At 44.4% G+C, this 18,306-nt stretch overlaps 1 protein-coding gene across 7 annotated transcripts in view; it reads left to right on the top strand.

The window, feature by feature from the left end:
* Positions 1 to 830: 830 nt before the first annotated feature.
* Positions 831 to 18,306, top strand: part of ERC2 (ELKS/RAB6-interacting/CAST family member 2) — a 1,561,275-nt gene continuing 1,543,799 nt past the window's right edge. For all 7 annotated transcript variants that reach the window (XM_073644598.1, XM_073644595.1, XM_073644592.1 and 4 more), the window contains exon 1: positions 831 to 1,030. The gene's annotated coding sequence lies outside the window, so the exon portion shown is untranslated. The remainder of the gene's footprint in view (positions 1,031 to 18,306) is intronic.

Genomic DNA, 18,306 nt, shown 5'->3' with positions numbered 1-18,306 from the left:
CACAGACTCCCGGCTGCTGCTGCTCTTACATGCTGGAGCTCCACCGCTGCACGTGTGTGTACTAGTACTGAGGGGAGCGGGAACCCAGGGCAGTGAGGGGGAGGGCTCGGAGGGACTGGGATAAAAGGCACGCTATGTGTGGAGGATGATATGCCAGCAGTGTAAGCCGGCAGGCACAGCAGCACTGCAGGGAGATGGAGGTGTTGTCTGCTGATGGCATTGTCCTGATACGCTCCGGAGCCCTCTTATATTGCGATGGACATCCATTGAATCCCAACTCTTTCACTCATGTCAGGAACAGAGGAGGGAGCAGCAGCTGATGATTGGGGGAGGCAGTCTGCTCCGACTCTCCACACTCTCTCCAGTAATAGCTGCAGCAGCCAGTCTGCAATAGTGACAACTGTCTACCTACCACTGCTGAGGGGGTCCAGGAAAGAGACCTTCCTCATACAAGGAGAGCCTTATTAGTTCACCTAACCATGGATGTTATCCCACCATAGCTGAACCTTATAACCCATCTCTACTAAGCCCAGAGGTGGACATATCATTGGTGCAACCTGTGCAGCCACACAGGGGCCCAAGAAGTAAGGGGGCCCATGTCTACCTCCAAAGCAGATGGAATTGTGCATTATGATGAGTTATTGGACTGCAAAGGGCTCATATATTGTTCTTGCACAGGGGCTTATTCTGTCTGTGTCCTCAGTCAGGAGCATCATGCTGCCCCTCGTGCATTCTCCCTCTCGCACTTCTGTCACATCTTCTATATCTCTCGGATATGAGGGATGAGGGGAAATCCTGCGCCGCCCGCTTTCGTCCCTCTGCTGCCCCCTAGCGGCTGACTGGTGTCACCGGCCCCGGAGCATGCTGGGAGTGTTGAGTCATGGGGGCTGTCAGCTCCCGGCTGGGGGAGACAGTGTGAAGAAGACAAGGGTACAAGCGCTGACCTCCTCCCCTGTCACTTCTGTCCCTTCAGACATGATCCGGGGGAAGCTCAATGCAAGACTGAGGCTGGGATCTCATCCTAGGAGAGGTGAGCCGGGAGCTGGGCGTGTGTCTGTGTGCAGCCGGGGTCCTCCTCATCCTCCCTATAATATTCTTATTATAAGGCAGATTCAGCACCAGCAGGCTGGACAGTGCACACTGTGGTGTATGGTGCTACATCCCACTGCATGCATGCTGCTGCACAAATCATGGACATCCTATCCGCATGTACACACCTCTGATTTACAGCATACTCTAGTATGGGATTTCCCCATATAACCCCCTATATATATATGTGTGTAATACGTATAATATTTCCTCTCTGAAGAGACAATTTGCATATTTAATATTAACACTGTGTGTGTATATTGTGTGTAATGTGTGTAATATTGACATATTATGGGCATTATGTGTGTACGAGGTTTGTATAGAATTATTATTATTAATCTTTTCTTTTTACACACATGTGCACTGTAAACTATGTATGATCGAACCCCTCCTGCCTGGCAGCACCATACATTTCCCCCTCTCCATATATACATTGTATACACACCATATACATTGTATCTACACAGAAGGATACATAGTATCATGGGCATGATTAAAGTTTCTGAATATCTCTTTGCTCTTATTTCTCATTTCATATTTCTTTCTGTCTGTCTCTTCTTGTCCGCATGAACATTATTTGGGTTGCCGGCTTTTACTATTTCTAATAGTAGATTTCTAGGGAAATTTAAATATTTATGGTCCCCTGGTTGCCTGCTTTTGCTTCTTGATATTCACTAGTATAGCTATGGGTCCAACATGGGGTGGAAGGCTTGCCTATCATGTCACATGCCAGCATAAGGTGCATAGCACAGGATTATGGGCTGCAGAGTGGCTCAGTGGTTAGCACTGTTTCTTTGCAGCACTGGGGTCCTGGGTTCAAATCCAACCAAGGGCAACATCTGCAAGGAGTTTGTATGTTCTCTCCATGTTTGCGTGGGTTTCCTCCAGGTTCTTCGATTTCCTCTCACACTCCAAAGACATACTGATATGGAATGGGGATATCTGTAAAGCGCTGTGGAATTAATGGCACTATATAATTGAGTAAAATAAATATAATTCATTTGCCTCATTCAGTACGCAAGGATTATGCCTAAATAAAGAGGATATACATTATACAGCATAAGCATGGCACTTTACTTAACATTACTTTGACACTGACTGGTACCGCTATGGGTACATATGTAATGGCAGGCTTAATCATCAAGTCATTTGGCAGCATTGAGCACATACCAGTGGCATTTGCCTCATGTAGTACCCATTGACTGTACCCTCATTGGGTATATATATTTTTTTATATTGCATATGCATGGTACCCTGGTTGTCAGCTATTGATTTCTGATACTTACTGGAACAGCTATGGGTACATGTGGTGGCATGGTGTAAGGTCACATGCCAATATGGGTAAAAGTATGCAGTACATATGGCTATGCACACGTGATGAGGATATACATTTTTCTTTTCTTATACTATAGTTGTATGGTACCCTGGTTGCCTGCTTTTGCCACCCAATAGAACATCTAAGGGTATACATGGTGTGACCAGCTAGCTCATAATGTCTACTTGTCAGTGTGGGATACACATCATGCAGTAACCATGGATTATGGTTGCTTAATGAGGACATTTTTTCCATATTGTATTTTCATGGCACCCTGGTTGATTGCTATTTCTTGTCGACACCCAGTAGAACGGGTATGTGTACACATTGGGTGGCCCTGTTAGCTCATAGTGTCACATGTCAGTATGGGTTATACATCATGCAGTACCCAGGCATTACGCTCACATAATGAGAATATTCATTTTTTCCCTTACTGTATTTATATGGTACATTGCATGATGGCTTTTTGATACCCACCAGTATGGCTATGGGTAAACATGGGGTGGTCGGCTAGTGCATAATGTAATATACCAGTACGGGGTACATAACAGAATATATGGCTCATGCTATAACCATGAATTATGGTGCATTTATTAAGCATATACATTTTTCTTGCATGTGACTGCATTTATACGGTACCCAGGTTGCCCACTATTGCTTTCTAAAATGCTAGTACAGCTATGAGTACACCTTGGGTGGCTAGCTCACTTATTGTCAGTTTGGGTTACATACCTCATGCACTAACTATTATTGGGAACTTATATTTTTTTCCTCCTCTCCATTTGCAGCGTTGAGGGAGTTTTTCTTTTTTGAATTTCTTTTATTTCCTATGACAATCTTAACTTGCAGCAGTTTTATAGTTTAATAGTACTTTGTGTTTCTCTTACCATTTTATGTAGGTTTGCCGGGCAGATCCTCCAGTCATTATATTAGTTGTATCTCAATCAAAATAGAGAATTTTAAGGTTTAATGTTATTACGTTTTGAGCCCGGAATTACGAGCTGAAAGTCATTTTTTCAGAAATGATCTGAAACAGTGGTGAGAAACCTACGGCCGACCAGGTCTTCTTCCAATGTTCTTTGATATTGGTGGTTATTATGGCATGCCAAGAGTTGCAGTGTAATCCCAGCCAAATTGCTAGAAATTGTATACTACTGGATTGAAGACTAGAGTGGCAGCTAGTAGTAACCACAGTGGTACCACAGTGGCCACCTGCAGCTTGTGGGACTTTTTATGTGGCTCCTAATATCTGTGTTCAGTGCACTGTTCCAGAAAGTCATAAATCAACATCAGTTGCTTTTTGCTCTATAATATTTGTCATTTCTGATCTCTAACTTTAGAGAATTGTCATGCATCTGGGTTCAAACCCTTGAGTCTGTGCTTTGTGGTCGTCCTCTCAGTCCGCAGAGCCACAGCAGATAGACCTTTTCTCCGTGTGTTTAGTTTTTGTTATCCTTGCTTCAGTCTTTTTAGGGTAACAGTTGTTTTAATTTACTCATTTGTCTGCTCTATTACCTTTCGGGTGTGGCTTTATATTCTTTCCCCCTGCTGGTATTTCCTGCTGGTGATGGTCTCATTTGGATGTCTAGCCACACTGCTGTAGTTTAAGTCAATCAGTGAAAGACCAGCTAGGGTTTATCTCTCTGCTGCTTCTATTCTTTACCCTGCACCTATCTTCTGTTTCTTTTTAGGAAGTGGAGGCATATTCTCTAACAGTACGTACTGAATCCTTTATTTTGTATTTCATGTTTTGTTTTAGTCACCCTGGGATCTCTTTCTATTTCAACATACTTTCCCTTCTGTAGGTAATTTGCACTCTGCTTTGCACTAGGAGGAACGTTAAGCGCTCGATGGCCTTTCAGGCAGCATAGGTCTGAGCTCCCATCATCTAGTCTGTGGTTAGGGCTATTTCAGCTCACGCAGGAACCACTAGGGACTGTGGGGTCAGTATTTCTAGTCTGTACAGGAACTGGCAGGGTCAGTTGCAGTTTTTAGTGTGTTACCTGTTTTCCCAAGAATTTTTCGATAAGCGGCTTCTGATTTAACCTGTCCGTAGACAGCATTGCGGGACCATGTAAAAGTATCTGGTGCATTTGTATAAGCATATGAACAGCCTACCTCATGGGCACTGCTATGTGATTACTGTATGGCTACTGCTGTATGTTTGCTTTCATTTCATAATCAAAGGGAATCTGTTGGCAGGTTTTTGCTATGTAATCTGAGGGCAGCACGATGTAGGGGCTGAGATGCTGATTTCAGTGATGTGTTACTTATTAGGCTGTGTGCTGTTGTTTCAATACAATGAGTGTTTTATCAGCAGGAGATTATCACTGATGGACAGGTGCCCGCATAAGCCCTGGTCCGATCACACCCCCAAAACTGATTAGCAGCTTACTGTCAATATACCATGTACATAGAAAGCTGCCAATCAGGGGTCTGGGTTAGCTGTCTGAGCTCTGCTATAGTTAAAAACTTTGATAGTATCATAACTGCTGTACTCAGTAAGCTATATAATAAATCACTGGAATCATGGTCTCTCTCTCTACATTATGCTGCTCTCAGATGAGGTAGTAAAAACCCGGTGACAGATTCCCTTTAATTCTTTGTAAATGGCATAAACCAATACCTATGAATATTATTACTTTGCTGGCACTACGATTAGGCTTACAGTACTGGATGGGTATTGCAGTATGAAATACAGGCAAAAGTGGCACAACTATATGATTCACTTTGGAAATATGCTGCTGTGAGCATCGTCTTTTGGGAAAAATTAAAGAAGTTTTCTAGTTTAGAAAACCCACTGGACACTGTAATGTTTAATTTCTCCTCTGGGAGTGCTGCAGGGAAATTACATTTCTACCAGTTTTCTCCCCAGATCACTGATCTCTAGAGTTCTCCATAGAGGGGTTCCTTGTGATAAGTTACTAGTTCTAATTAGTTCTGAGAACTTTGAGTCTTTTAAGGAGTTTTCAGCTTTGGATAACCCTACTTGTCAAAAGAGCAGACGCTGTTCTGCTGGAAATGGCTGCACAGCTTGATAAAAATTAATGGGTTTGGCCACAGTTTCCTGCAAAGCCTGGTGGACGGGTGCACTGTAGTGCAATGAAAACATTAAGGCGACATAGCCCGATCACTTTCAGAATTGTTCTGCAAGAACAATATATGGTCCCTTTGCAGTTCAACAGCTCACCATAATGCATAATTCCACTTGCTTTGGAAGTAATTGTGGCCCCTTTACCTCTCTGGCCCCTGTGTAAAAAGATTTAAGCTCTGGCCACGTCCTCCCTTGAAGACATGTGCATCAATGTAATATGAGGTCTTGTGTAGTGCGTTTAGTGATGTGCTTTATTACTGTTGTAATAGAGACGTGTTCTGCCCAGCCACAGGTTGTTAAAAGGGACAGTCTGGGCTAGTCCCAACTGTTAACCCTGAGTTGGAGGGGTTAAAGTGAAGGGACAGAGAGAGTTTCCTGTCAGGAAGGCAGATAGGGCCTAACTTGCAGCTTGTGCAGACCTTTGGTTTGATTAGTCAGCAGAGCTGCATGAATTAGGTGTCCCAAAAGTGAGCGGAGACCGAAGCTATGGATAGCGTGATCCAGAGTGGAGACAAGGAAAAGTGTTAGAAGACATAAGATATTCTCTGGAAGTGAGGTCTGGGGCAGGAAGCCTAGTGGGACGGTATGGAGAATTCTGACAGTCAAATGATTGGTCAGTGCTGAGAAGGAAAACGGGATAAAGAAAGAGTTCCCCGTGTAGTAGTTCCAAATTGTTGGCAAGCAGAGAAGTTAAGTAACGGCCATAGTTTCAAAAGTAGCTCCCATATAAGGAAAAGGAGGCTGAACCGCAGGTTGGAAAATAGGACTCTTGCTTACTGGCTAGTGGTGCTGTTGTTGGAGGCTAGGGAAACTCCCGAAGTATTGTGCTAGGTGGTGGTTAAGCCAAAGAGAGAGGTTAATGGACAGAGTGGAGTGAGCTCAGGAAGGAGTGGAAGGTGTGTGAAGATGTCATAAGTTCTAAGAGAAATGTCCATGAAATTTTGCACCCACTGTCCATACTCCTCCCTGGTTTACTGTTCAGTAAAGGATAGTTTATTTTTAAGTGGTGGTCTCCCTCATTGAACTTTACAACACCTGGTCCTGGCCAACCGAAGTCACCGGCATCATACTGTCTGCAAGGGTGTGGCACCCCTGCAACTAAATACCCAGCCAGGACCCCCATTTTTCTGTAGCGGCCTGGGGCATAGAACACGAGCAGCTCGCCCATGTTCAGCTACACATGTTGCACCAATCATATGTCCGCTCCTGTTGTTATCGTATAACTGCATGATATGGGGAAACCTCTTTAAAGAGTGAACCCCTATAGACAGTATTGATGCATGCCATTTGTGAATTCTCAATCAGAAAGGAACATGGCCATGTATTATATGAACGACCATTCCCTTAAACGTCCTACATTTCAGGAAATTTCTAAAATGTCACATGGACCACAGCTTCAAGTTTCCCAAAGCCAAACACCCCGAAGCCTCTAAAAGAGTTTTAGCATTTCACCTGAAATTAATATTAATCATGATGACAGTGATCAAAGTTAGTAGAAACTATTTCCAGGTTAATGCGTACGTACAACCATAGCATACGGCTGCACCTTAGATATCACAGTGTGAACAATACTAGTCCATTGGGAAACCGTCATCTGCTATTTTTCTGCAAATAGTGTGTGGTTTGACAACCACTGCTGCTACAGAACCTCTTGCGAAGTAATAGCTACTAGCTATAGACTGATGGGTGGATGATGATGGATGGATGGATGATGATGATGGGATGATGATGATGATGGGATGGTGATGATGATGATGGGATGATGATGATGGGATGATGATGATGGGTGGAGGATGATGGGTGGGGGATGATGGGTGGAGGATGATGGGTGGAGGATGATGGGTGGATGATGATGATAATGGGTGGATGATAATGGGATGATGATGGGATGATGATGATGGGTAGATGATGATCATGCCCCTCAACAAATTTTGCAGCGACTAGATGGGTGTTTTTTTTATCATGAAGCTACAGAAAGCTCTGTCATTTCCCAGTCACAATCTAGAGAATTACATAAATTACATTTCTAAGGGTCTCGTCAGCTCTTTCCTGACTCATTCTCTGGTTCCATAATGCAGAAAATATTTCTTCCTAATCAGGAACACTTATCTTCCAGCTTTGCAAGAAATCACATGGAGGTTTAAATAACATGGGGTGAGATGTGATGAAGTGTAGACTCAGCATCGCTCACTTATGGGTGACATTCAGCTTTTGTCGAGGAGGGGCAGATCGCGCCATAAAATATTTGCCTTGCAATTAAATAAAGGCATTCGTCTTTCGTAGCTTTTTACCCTCTCTCATTAATGCAATTGCAAAATCAAAAATGAATATAGTAACTAGTCAGATACAATATATTCATGGAAAGAGAACAGATGAATGACTAGATGATATTGTATACAAGGAGAACGGATATTTTCTTTAAAGGGGTTGCCCAGAACTATTCAATTTTTTTTTTACTACGGACCTACCTGGCTGTTGTGCCCAGGCACAGAGTGGTCACAGACTGCTCGTGCCGGCGATTCAGTGGCTTCCGCTAATGTCACGTCGACAGAGCAACAGCTTCTCTTCCACTCTGTTCTGTTGACAAGCCGTGACTGCTGATGTCATACTGATTGATAGACGGCTCCCCGCTGCCTAACTGCGGAAAGCTGACTCTCAATCAGCATGACGTCAGCAGTCACGCTCTGTCAACAGGGGCAGCTTGGAAGAAGAAAAGCTGCCATGTTGACGCGGAGCAGTTGAATCGCCGGCAGGAACCGACCGTGACCGTTCTGTGCTGGCACCGGGTAAAACAGGAAGTCAGCTTTTAACTGTTACTTTTTAGGTCCATAATAAAAAAAAACATAAAATAGTCCTGCACAACCCCTTTAATGTATCGCTTTAAAAGGGAATGTCTGGTTTGGTTGACCCTCAGCCACACAATGGGGAATAATATGCACTAGTGAAATGCACCATTTTTAGAAGCTTTAAGGTCACCAAATAAATCACATTTCTGGGTAAGTTGGTAAAAGATAAGTTCAAACTTACCTTCCTGGCCACAAATATGGATTTCTATAATTGAGAAAATAAATTTTCTTTTTAATTCTTATGCACATGAGGCTGCAAGTGCACAGAAGGCGGTGCATCGAGTCCCACCTAGCTCCACCCTTATAGGCTTGATTGATGTCTCTTGCCTGTTGCACATACATGACATCAATCAAACCCAGAGACTCACGTTAGGAAATATTCAGCAAGAATCGGCCCACCCTTGGTTCATTTACAGACTCATTTACATAAAGATTCAAAGTGGATTATCTCATTGATAGAAAATTAATTTGCAACCAGAAAAGATATGTTTGAACTTGTCTCGTCTTGGCAATGTAATTAGCTTAGTGGCTGAAAATCTCCTTACAGTTTCCCTTTAAGAGACTTCTCTGCTGCAACAGTTCTAGAAAATGGTGCATAAACTGGGTGTGTGCAAATGTTGCTGCAATTTTTTTTTCTATAGGTGTATGTGTAAGCCAGTAATGAACTGATATATGGAAGAGAAGTGTAGCTAGATGCGCACATTGTTTTTTTGACACGTACCATTTTATTAAATTTGGTGCAGAGACAACTGGTAAAATGCACAGTAAAGTGTAATTCCTAAGACACCATCGATAAATGTGTCCTAGAGAATAAGAAAACATATGTATGTGACGCGCCCCCTGGGCCATGTTCAAGGGACACCCGGAGCCGGATCTGGATAGGGGTAGTAGTCCTTGTGGCGGTGACCCGGTCCGTGCCCAGGGTGGTCAAACTAAGTGTGTGGCAGTCTTTTGTAGATGTTGTTTAAGTGTCGACTACGCCACCCGTTGATTTGCGGCTAGGAAGCCGCCGCTGCAGAGCAGACCGCTGAGGCCGGTGGTAGGATGGTGCAGCAAGGATGGTATAACCTCCAACGGGAGGGGTATGGCCTCAGGGCAGCAGATGTGGAAGATGGTGGTTGTGATGGTGCAGCAAGGAAGCTCAGAGACATGCGATGCAGTTTCAGGGTTTTTACTCACAGGTGTTATTCCGGTCACTCCGGCCTTGAGTGACCACCCGAGCCGTGCTGCGTCCACCAGGTGTGGGACTCGGCCAACTCCCAGGCAGTCCAGAGCGTGGTCCTGAGCTCCCCTCTCTTCCTTCCTACTGGCCGTTCCCACCAGGGATCCACCTTTGTCCGGCTCCCTCGGGCCTCTTGGTGGTAAAACCTTCTCTGGCTTTCCTGACCCTATTCGTGGTGTGCCTTCCTGGTGGATGTGGTGAGGGTCGCGCCAAAACTTGACCACGACCTCCGGTTCCTGGCTGAGGATCATTAGCCTCCACCAGTTTGGGATCCGGTACCCTGATCTGCCAACCCTTCACCCGTTAGCTTGTGGGATCTCAGGGTTCCCTCTTGTCCTGCGTCTCTGGGCCTCTCTTCCTCCTCCTCCTCCTCTCCACTGCAGGCCTGGCCCTGGAGCTGGGCCCAGCCGGAGCCACAGCTCCCTGTCAGCCCTCCTGGCTGAACTCTCCCTCTGACTGTCTCAGCTCTCCCTGTCTCTAGATGGTGCCCACCATATATACTCCCTCTATGTGTGAGCCCAGGTGACTAGCACCCAATGGGCTCCTACCTCTATGCCCAGAGTCCCTCCCCTATCTGCCCCTACACTACTGGGATGTTCCTCCCCCCCTCCCACTCCAGCCAGGGACAGACGCTGTCGTACCTGCACATCTATCTGGTGGGAGTACCGTTGTTCTGTCCCCCGGAAATGGGATGAGTGTAGTGCATGCAGCTAGCTGAGCTCAGTCCCCCCACACTCCATCCTTACCCGGGAGTGGAATACCACACCTCTGGATCGAGGTGCAATACCCCTGTAGCAGCCGAGTCCTCGGGGTGCTACATATGGAGCTCATAAAGGAAATTCTGACATCAAAGCAGAGCGCCTCTCCAAGGAATGTATTATGCTCACTGGCTGACACAGACAGAAGAGGGCACCTGTGCAAGAACAATATTATGGGTCCTTTGCAGTCAAATATTTCAATAAAATGCACAATTTCACCTGCGCTGGATGTGATATTGACTCGCCCCCTGGGCCGTGGGGCACTCGGATCCGGGCAATAGGGGAACGTAGGGAGTAGTAGTGGCAACCCGGTTCCGTGGCTCAGGGTGGTCAGGCCAGTGGTAGTCTGCTATGTGCTGTTGATAACGTCCGACTACGCCACCCGTGGATTTGCGGTCACTAGGAACCGCCGCTGCAGGGCAGACCGCTGGGGCTGATGGTGTATGCAGCTGAGGTGGTGTGACTCCCCACGGGAAGAGTGCAGCCCCAGGTCAGTGTAGTGGATGGTGGGAGTGATGGTGGTGAGAGTCCCAGTACCGGTAGTGCCGGAGGAGCGAAAAAGCACACAGACAACGTACTGCAGTCCAGGGTCTTTACTTAATATCCAAGTCACTTCAGCTGGCAATGACTGCCCGAGCCGTGCTGCGTCCACCAGGTGAGGGGCTCGGTTAACTCCCAGGCAGCTCGGAAGTATGGCTCAGGACCCCCTTCAATCCTTCCTCTGGCCTGCCTCACCAGTGACCCACTTTTGTCCAGCTGCCACGAACTTGTGCGGGTAAACGTGGATCCCGTTCCCCGCTGTTCTATATGGTGCCTTCCTAGCAGGTTTAATGAGGTGTCGCACCAATAAATGATCACGACGTCCGGTCTTTGGCTGAGGGTAGTTTCTCCTCCACCAACTTGGGATCCGGCACCCATAATCTGTCTGACCCTTCAACCTGTATTCTCGTGGGTTCTTAGGGTCCCTTCTTCCTTCTAGTTCCTGAGCCCTTCTGTTTCTTTCTCTTCTTTTCCCTTCTCTGTTCCTCCTTCTTCTCCTTTCTCGTGGAGCTGGGCTGAGAAGTAATCCCAGCTCTCCTTCACCTCTTCTCTCTCTCCGCTCTCCTCCTCGGCCTCTCTCTAGGCCCACTCTGGAGTAGAGCTCCTACAGAGCCTCTACTCTCTGTCTTCTCCTCTCTCTGCACAGACTGAACCCTGTCCTAAGATGGTGCCCACCTTTTATACCTCCCTTTAGCCATGAGCCCAGGTGACCAGCAACCAATGGGCTCCTACCTATGCCCAGAAACCATCCCCTATCTGCTCCTACATCACCGGGTATTTCTCCCCCCTCCCCACTCCAGCCAGGGACATGGTCTGTCGTACCTGCATTTCTGTCTAATGGGAGTACCGTTGAGCTGTCCCTCGGAAATGGGGTGAGTGTGCTGTATGTAGCTAACTGAGCCCTGGTCCATACTCCATCCTTACCCGGGAGTGGAATACCACACCTCTGGCAGAGGTGCAATACCCCTGTAGCGGCCGAACCCTCGGGGCGCTACAATATCCTTACCTCTTGGGCACCTGTGCAGCAACACAGGTTGCACCAATGATATTGTCAAGGGGATACCGCAACAGAGAGGGGCCAGAAGACAGCGGTGTCTGGTTTCACAAACTCCTTCACTGGTTAGAAACACTTCACCATCTTATTAAACAGTGCAGTTTTTTTCCTTGCTAGCAGTGCAATGGTTAATCTGTTCAGTTGAAGCTCCTGAAGCATTCCTACTTGGATTGTCTCAGTTGTTCAGTGTTGGCCACTCCCCTCTGCTATATATGCTCGCCTTTGGCACTTAGGGATCGTCAGTGTTAGTTCTTACTACCTGGTTCTGGAGTTGGAGGTGTTGTTCATAGTTGGAGTTGACGTTTGGAGATTGTTCAGGAGATTGTTGCTTGGGGTTTCGTCTGTGTGCACATCCCCATCCTCTCCTAATTGGTTTCTCTTTCCTTTAACTCCCCTGTGTCCCACTCTGTTGTTTGGTGAGTGTATTTTATATGATTGGTATTTTCATTTATCCTTGTCAGTCTTCCCCTTGTTTGTCTGGTTAGTGTGTTACTAAAGAATTCAGCTTCCCACTACCCTGAGTGGGGGAGGGGACAGATAAGGGTTGATATAGGACAGTGTTTCTCAACTCCAGTCCTCAGGACCCCCCAACAGATCAGGTTTTCAGGATCTCCTTAGTATTGCACAGGTGATGAAATTATGATCAAGGCACCAAAATATGCCACAGGTTCTCTCACCTGTTCAATACTAAGGAGATCCTGAAAACCTGATCTGTTGGGGGGTCCTGAGGACTGGAGTTGAGAAACACTGATATAGGAGCATAGTGAACCCGGTGTCTCCACCTTCAGGAGTAATCCAGGCGACAGGGATAGACTAAAAAGCTCTTAGTTCTAGGGACCTTCTTAGCCCCCATAGTCCCTACATCATCGTGACATATATGTTCACCCCTGATTTTGCTCTAAAAGAGTAAGCTGTTGCAGAACACATTAATTTCAATGGGGACAATGTTATTCTTGGGCAGGAGAACTGCACCTACTTATTTAAAGGGAGTCAGCACAAAATAACTGTTTAAACCAAGCACAGGTGCTCAGTGCACCCTTGGTGTGACCAAACAGTTCAGTTCACCTTCCCACCTACTAGCTTCCATCTATTTATGTCCGCCCTTCTCTGACTCCTGGAAAGCCGGAACTGTCAATCAGGGAAGAGGAGGCGGAGAAGGATGGAAAAGAAGTGGGTGGGAAGGTGAACTGAACTGTTGGCCACGCCAGAGGTATACGGAGAGCCTGTGTTTGGTTTGAAGTCATTTTGTGGTGACGGACTCCATTTAAATGACATTGCTTGGTAAAACACGCAAAAAAAAAATCAAAAACAAAAGAAAACTGTTGAGACAAAATAGACTACAGCATTGATAGACATATAATATTATTAATTATTATTATTAAAATATACCCCGATTGAGTATTAGGGTGCACATAGAGTTTTTAGAGTTAGAGTTGTTGCCACTAGTCGGAAAATGCTTTCCCAATTACTATATTACCCCATGTAAAATAATAACAGCCTGTACTCATCTCCGGGGCTGGCGCTGTTCCAGCGATGGCGGTGCCGGGGCGCTTCGCTGTCACTTCCTTCAGACGAGACTGACATCGGTATTACCTCGTTCACCTCCTCTGGGTATCAGTTTCGCTCGAAGGAAGTGAGAGTGATGTGGCCACTGATTGGCTGCAGTGTTCATGTGAGATAACAATGGCACGTGAGCTCCAGGAAATGCGGCGTTAACATAGCTGGAGCAGCGCTGGCACTGGAGGCGAGTACAGGCTGTTTTTATTTTACATGGGGGGAGTATAGTAATCGAGCAGGGGGCTGTCCAAGTAGTGGACAACCCCTTTAAAGGGGATCTAGAATTTCCAGCAGAGGCATCAAAGAGTGAAAAAGGAAGACACTTAAAAGCATTAAAAAAAGTTTCAAATAAGATATAGAAAAAAAAAATTCTTGACGCTAAAAATTAAGTGTACCAAAGGAAAGATTATTAAGGCTCTGTTCACACTTTCTCTTTTGACATACTGTTTTAGGAACAGACAAATCGAGTAAGTGATCTATTGCATCAGTTAGGCTAGGGCTACTCGGTGACATGTCGTGTGACAGCTATCTGAAAAGTCGCGCAACTAAAATATTCATTCGACAATTTTAGAGCTCTGATTTTGCTGCAAATAAAACAGCCAAGTTGCACGCAACTTTCTTTGATGTCCAAAGCAAGTGAGTCATGTGTGACTTGCGACCAGTGACAGAAAATCTAACACATTTGGAAATATTTGCGACTATGTGTTGTATGTCGCAGGTCGCAATGCGACACCATAGGAAATCATCACGTCCAATGTTGCACATGTCGCCTTGTAGCCCTAGGCTTGAGCAAATGAAGACAGAAGGGCCCTGTTAATTATTAAGGGATTTGTTTTATAGAATATAAAAAAAGTCCTGCAGAACTTTATTACTTTTATTCCAAAAAAACAGAACTTGGACCTGATAACTGGTGGAACAGATCTTTTATTCCGTTTGTCTGTTCCTAAAATGAACACTCCAATGCAATGCCAGAATGGACATGTAAACAGAGCCTGAGATAGTATTGTGGAAGAGGTAAGCTAGAAGAAAAGGCACGGACAGCTTCCCAATAGAATTAGATCGTATGCTCCATATTCAAAATACTAATAACAAATAATAATAATGATCTTTATTTCTATGGCTCCAACATATTCCGCATATTCCCTTGATAAAGCCTATGTATTTCACGCGAAACGCGCGTCGGGAAGCAGAGTACGTTCACTCTGACACTAGTAAGGAGTCTTTATTTAACAGGGTAAGTGGCGCAGTATAAATTTGACCTTATTATGTATGTACACTTTTGCCATCTGCTCCTTAGGGTTTCTTCTGACTGTGCTTTATATATGGTGGTATGACATACAGTATACTGTAATAGATCACTGGGTCTGCATTACCACTTAACAGACAGTGTCCCTATGTATAGCTATTTTATTACTGTACCAGCTTTTCCATCTTCATTGATAATACACTGATATCCATTTGGCTATTTTTCCCAGTTTTGGGCTCCTTATGTGTTACCGCTCTTTACCTTGCATATCCTCTTTTTATCTATTTATGTATTGTATGTATAAGTGTTATACTTAATATCTAATAAAGAAATGTTTTATATTTACAATCCTACAACTCCTTTTTTTCCTCCTATATTCCAATGTCTTTTGGAGTGGTTCGTTCGTGGCGGCACACTCTCGTTCGTACGTGTTGATGTGCCGACCATCATAATGGGAATATTTGGGAATTTGGTTATTAATATTCCGCAGTACATTGCAAATTAGAGGGGACATGTATAATTATAACAAAAACAATATTAAATGAAAGTCATGGGAAACCCTGCGGTAATACAGAGCAGAGCAGACCCTTCAAACTAGCAGTTGCGAGACTGCCCTCCAGATCGCCTACAGAACTTTTTCTTTTTTTGGGTGGGTGGGGTGGGATGTGAAGTCGCACAAAAGTTAAGAACAATGTAAAACAAAGGCCAATAAGTATCATCAGACCCAGGACTAATGTGTCTGGCATGGGACACTTTTTTCACAGTGCTTACGTCTTGTCGGACCTCCAATCACCTTGTAACTTTTAATCAAAATCAAATTTTTTGTTCTTTTTTTTGCCCTAATGGTGAAAGCAAAATCACCAATATAAAGATATTTCAATTCATTCCTATTCATCACACACAATATTTTACTTGCCATTATTGTCACCATCAGATATTCTTGGAAACATCTGTAGAAATTAATACAAATCTGATGATATTTCTGTCAGTCAAATTCAAGCGCGTTTAGGTCCTCACAACAACTGGTCTTCTGGGTATAAAAAAATGATTAGATTCTTATCGTATCTAGTATTCGCAAAAATACCCCAAAAGTATTGGAATTACTGCTGTTCATTGCCTGCGTATTACACACATAACGGGGCTAGTGATTAAGATGCATTTGTCATTTTTTGGTCCATTACTTGAATATGTGGTAGGTACTTTTGTTTTTGAGTTAAAGGGCCCCACCATTTTTGGAATTTCATGCCTTCTTGATTCTAACAAAGTTTTTGCTGTCACGTCCCATTAACTTTAATGGAAGACGTGCTACTTATTTTTGAAGCACTGAGGATTAGCACATTGTATGACAATAGGGCTATTCCTTATGTGGATCTGCTGCAGACCAGCAGCACATCTGCAGCAGAAATCTCAGTGTAAAGCCCCCCATACACACTAGATAGCCCAGCAACAATCTCAGCCATCGCTCCCATACACAGGAGTGTTCGCTCTGTCGAGAGCTCCTGTGATCTCTATGAGAGCGCTGCTGTCAGACATCTCTGGTGACGTCGTATCTCCAGGAGAACAAACGTATCGTCATTCTGAAATCAGACATGCCAGATCCTTGACTCCCCTGACAATCAATTATCTGGAGCCCCCAACACATTACAATGTCAGCTTAAACAGTATTGGAGGAATGTTCTACCACACTGAATGCCTGTATGGCCTAAACATTCTACCACGGCCTGCAGCATCTCCAGACTTGTCTCCGATCAAGCACATCGATGGGAGACAAGTCTGAAGAAACCAGTCATCATTGATTGGTTATTGCATAGGGAGCTGCTAGCAGTGGATTTTGATGATTTGACCTAGTAAATTCAGCGCGGCAAAACATTTTTCAGACAACCATTAATAACCTCAGTGATAGCAACCAAGACCATAAGTTTTGGGATTTCTGCACATGACACTCATACTCCATACTGAAGAAATTGAGGTGTTTTGAAAATTTTGTTTCCATTTTTTCATCATTTGTAGATCAGTAACACTGTCTATCCATCATGTGTTTCCATGACTCCAGTGTTGTAGAGGCTGGCTGCTATATATCTCATTTAGGGTACCCCCCAACCTTCTCTAAATATATACAGACCAGTGATTTTCGATTCATTTGACCAAAACGGCCTTTATTATAAACAAACATGACAAAATAAAGAATTTTAGGTAAGGAGGTCCTTGGAGTTCCAAAAGCCTGGTGGTATCCAAAAAGTAAACCTTCCGGCATTACCTCAGATGCAACCACAGACTCAGGGGCACCTAGATCTCCAGAAAACTATTTCCATACCACAGACTACCGGGGACCCCACCCCGAAGAGTCACAAAACTCCATCAGGCCATTAACAAAGTCCACACACAATCCGAGGGTACCATCTTCCTGATGGAAAATCCCCCCATAACAATTTTGCCACAAATTCCAAGAACCCCCTGCTAACTGTCAAAGCGGAAATGACCCTGAAAAATTAATAAAACTCCCCTTCTACTACCCCAAAAAACATAATACCTTAAAGATTACAGGGCACGCGGGTGGGACTTTTTTCCAGTGTTTGTTCTGCGCAGTCTGGAATTCCAACCTCTCAATCCCGCTAATTATAGGCTCGATCTTTATGGTCCCATCCCTATTCCGACCCCTTGAACTAATAGTCCCCCCCAATAGTTATAACCTCCAACTTTCCATAAAACAAATTATTAACCTTATAGCTGCCGTACGAAATTACCTTTTTCATATGTTAAAAATTTCTATCAATGTGCTGGATCGGATTTAAAAACAAATTGCAAAAAAAAGATAGTGAAGGTTTCACAAGCTTCTCTGAGCAAAAATGGACAGCACATAGATTGCATGCTGACACTTTCCAAATTTTCATGGGACCATGGACTTGCATTGGTGAGTTTGATTCATGAAAAAAAAAATTATTTTTTTTTTTGTAGGGGGATAGAGGGGTTTTGCAGACACACTAAAAAAAAAAAACACGGACATGAAAACAGCCTCGAAGACTAAAATGAGCATGTGTTCTGTGTGTGACAACTACGGATAGAACACAGACGTAAAATCCAGACATATGAATGAACAGAGGATGTGCTGCCTAAATAGGGGATGTGCTGCCGATAATCTGCAAATTAGTTTATGGACCGAATTTGTTATTAAGGTTTGGTTGTCTTTGTGCAGTTTGCAATATCCCTTGAAAAATTTTCTTAAAATAAGTGCTGATATATCTATACTTATATCACCAAACTGTGCTCGTTATGGGCAGAAATTTGTAGTATAAATATGTTTTAACAGTACGTTGGCTTGTTGTGTTGACGAGTGGAGTAATGGTGGATCACAATGCGTTTTACTACAGTCTACTAATACATTCACACTTGGAGCAAATCACTATGTCCTGTCTTGTGTGTGAATGAGGATAAGAAAGCATTATGTCTTCCCAAGACGTCCTGCTGTGGTATAGAAACATGAACAATGCTCCATGTAAATGCTCGTGTTTGTTGTTGTGCAGCCCGTCTCTACCATTTTTCCATTGCTGGCAGTTTAGACCGTATCGGTGATTTACCACCGAGAGG

Source organism: Phyllobates terribilis, unplaced genomic scaffold (genome assembly GCF_046119375.1).
Source record: "Phyllobates terribilis strain yellow unplaced genomic scaffold, ASM4611937v1 Scaffold_8__6_contigs__length_399053987, whole genome shotgun sequence".
NCBI lineage: Eukaryota > Metazoa > Chordata > Amphibia > Anura > Dendrobatidae > Phyllobates > Phyllobates terribilis.
This window is presented reverse-complemented; position numbering and strand designations above follow the sequence as displayed.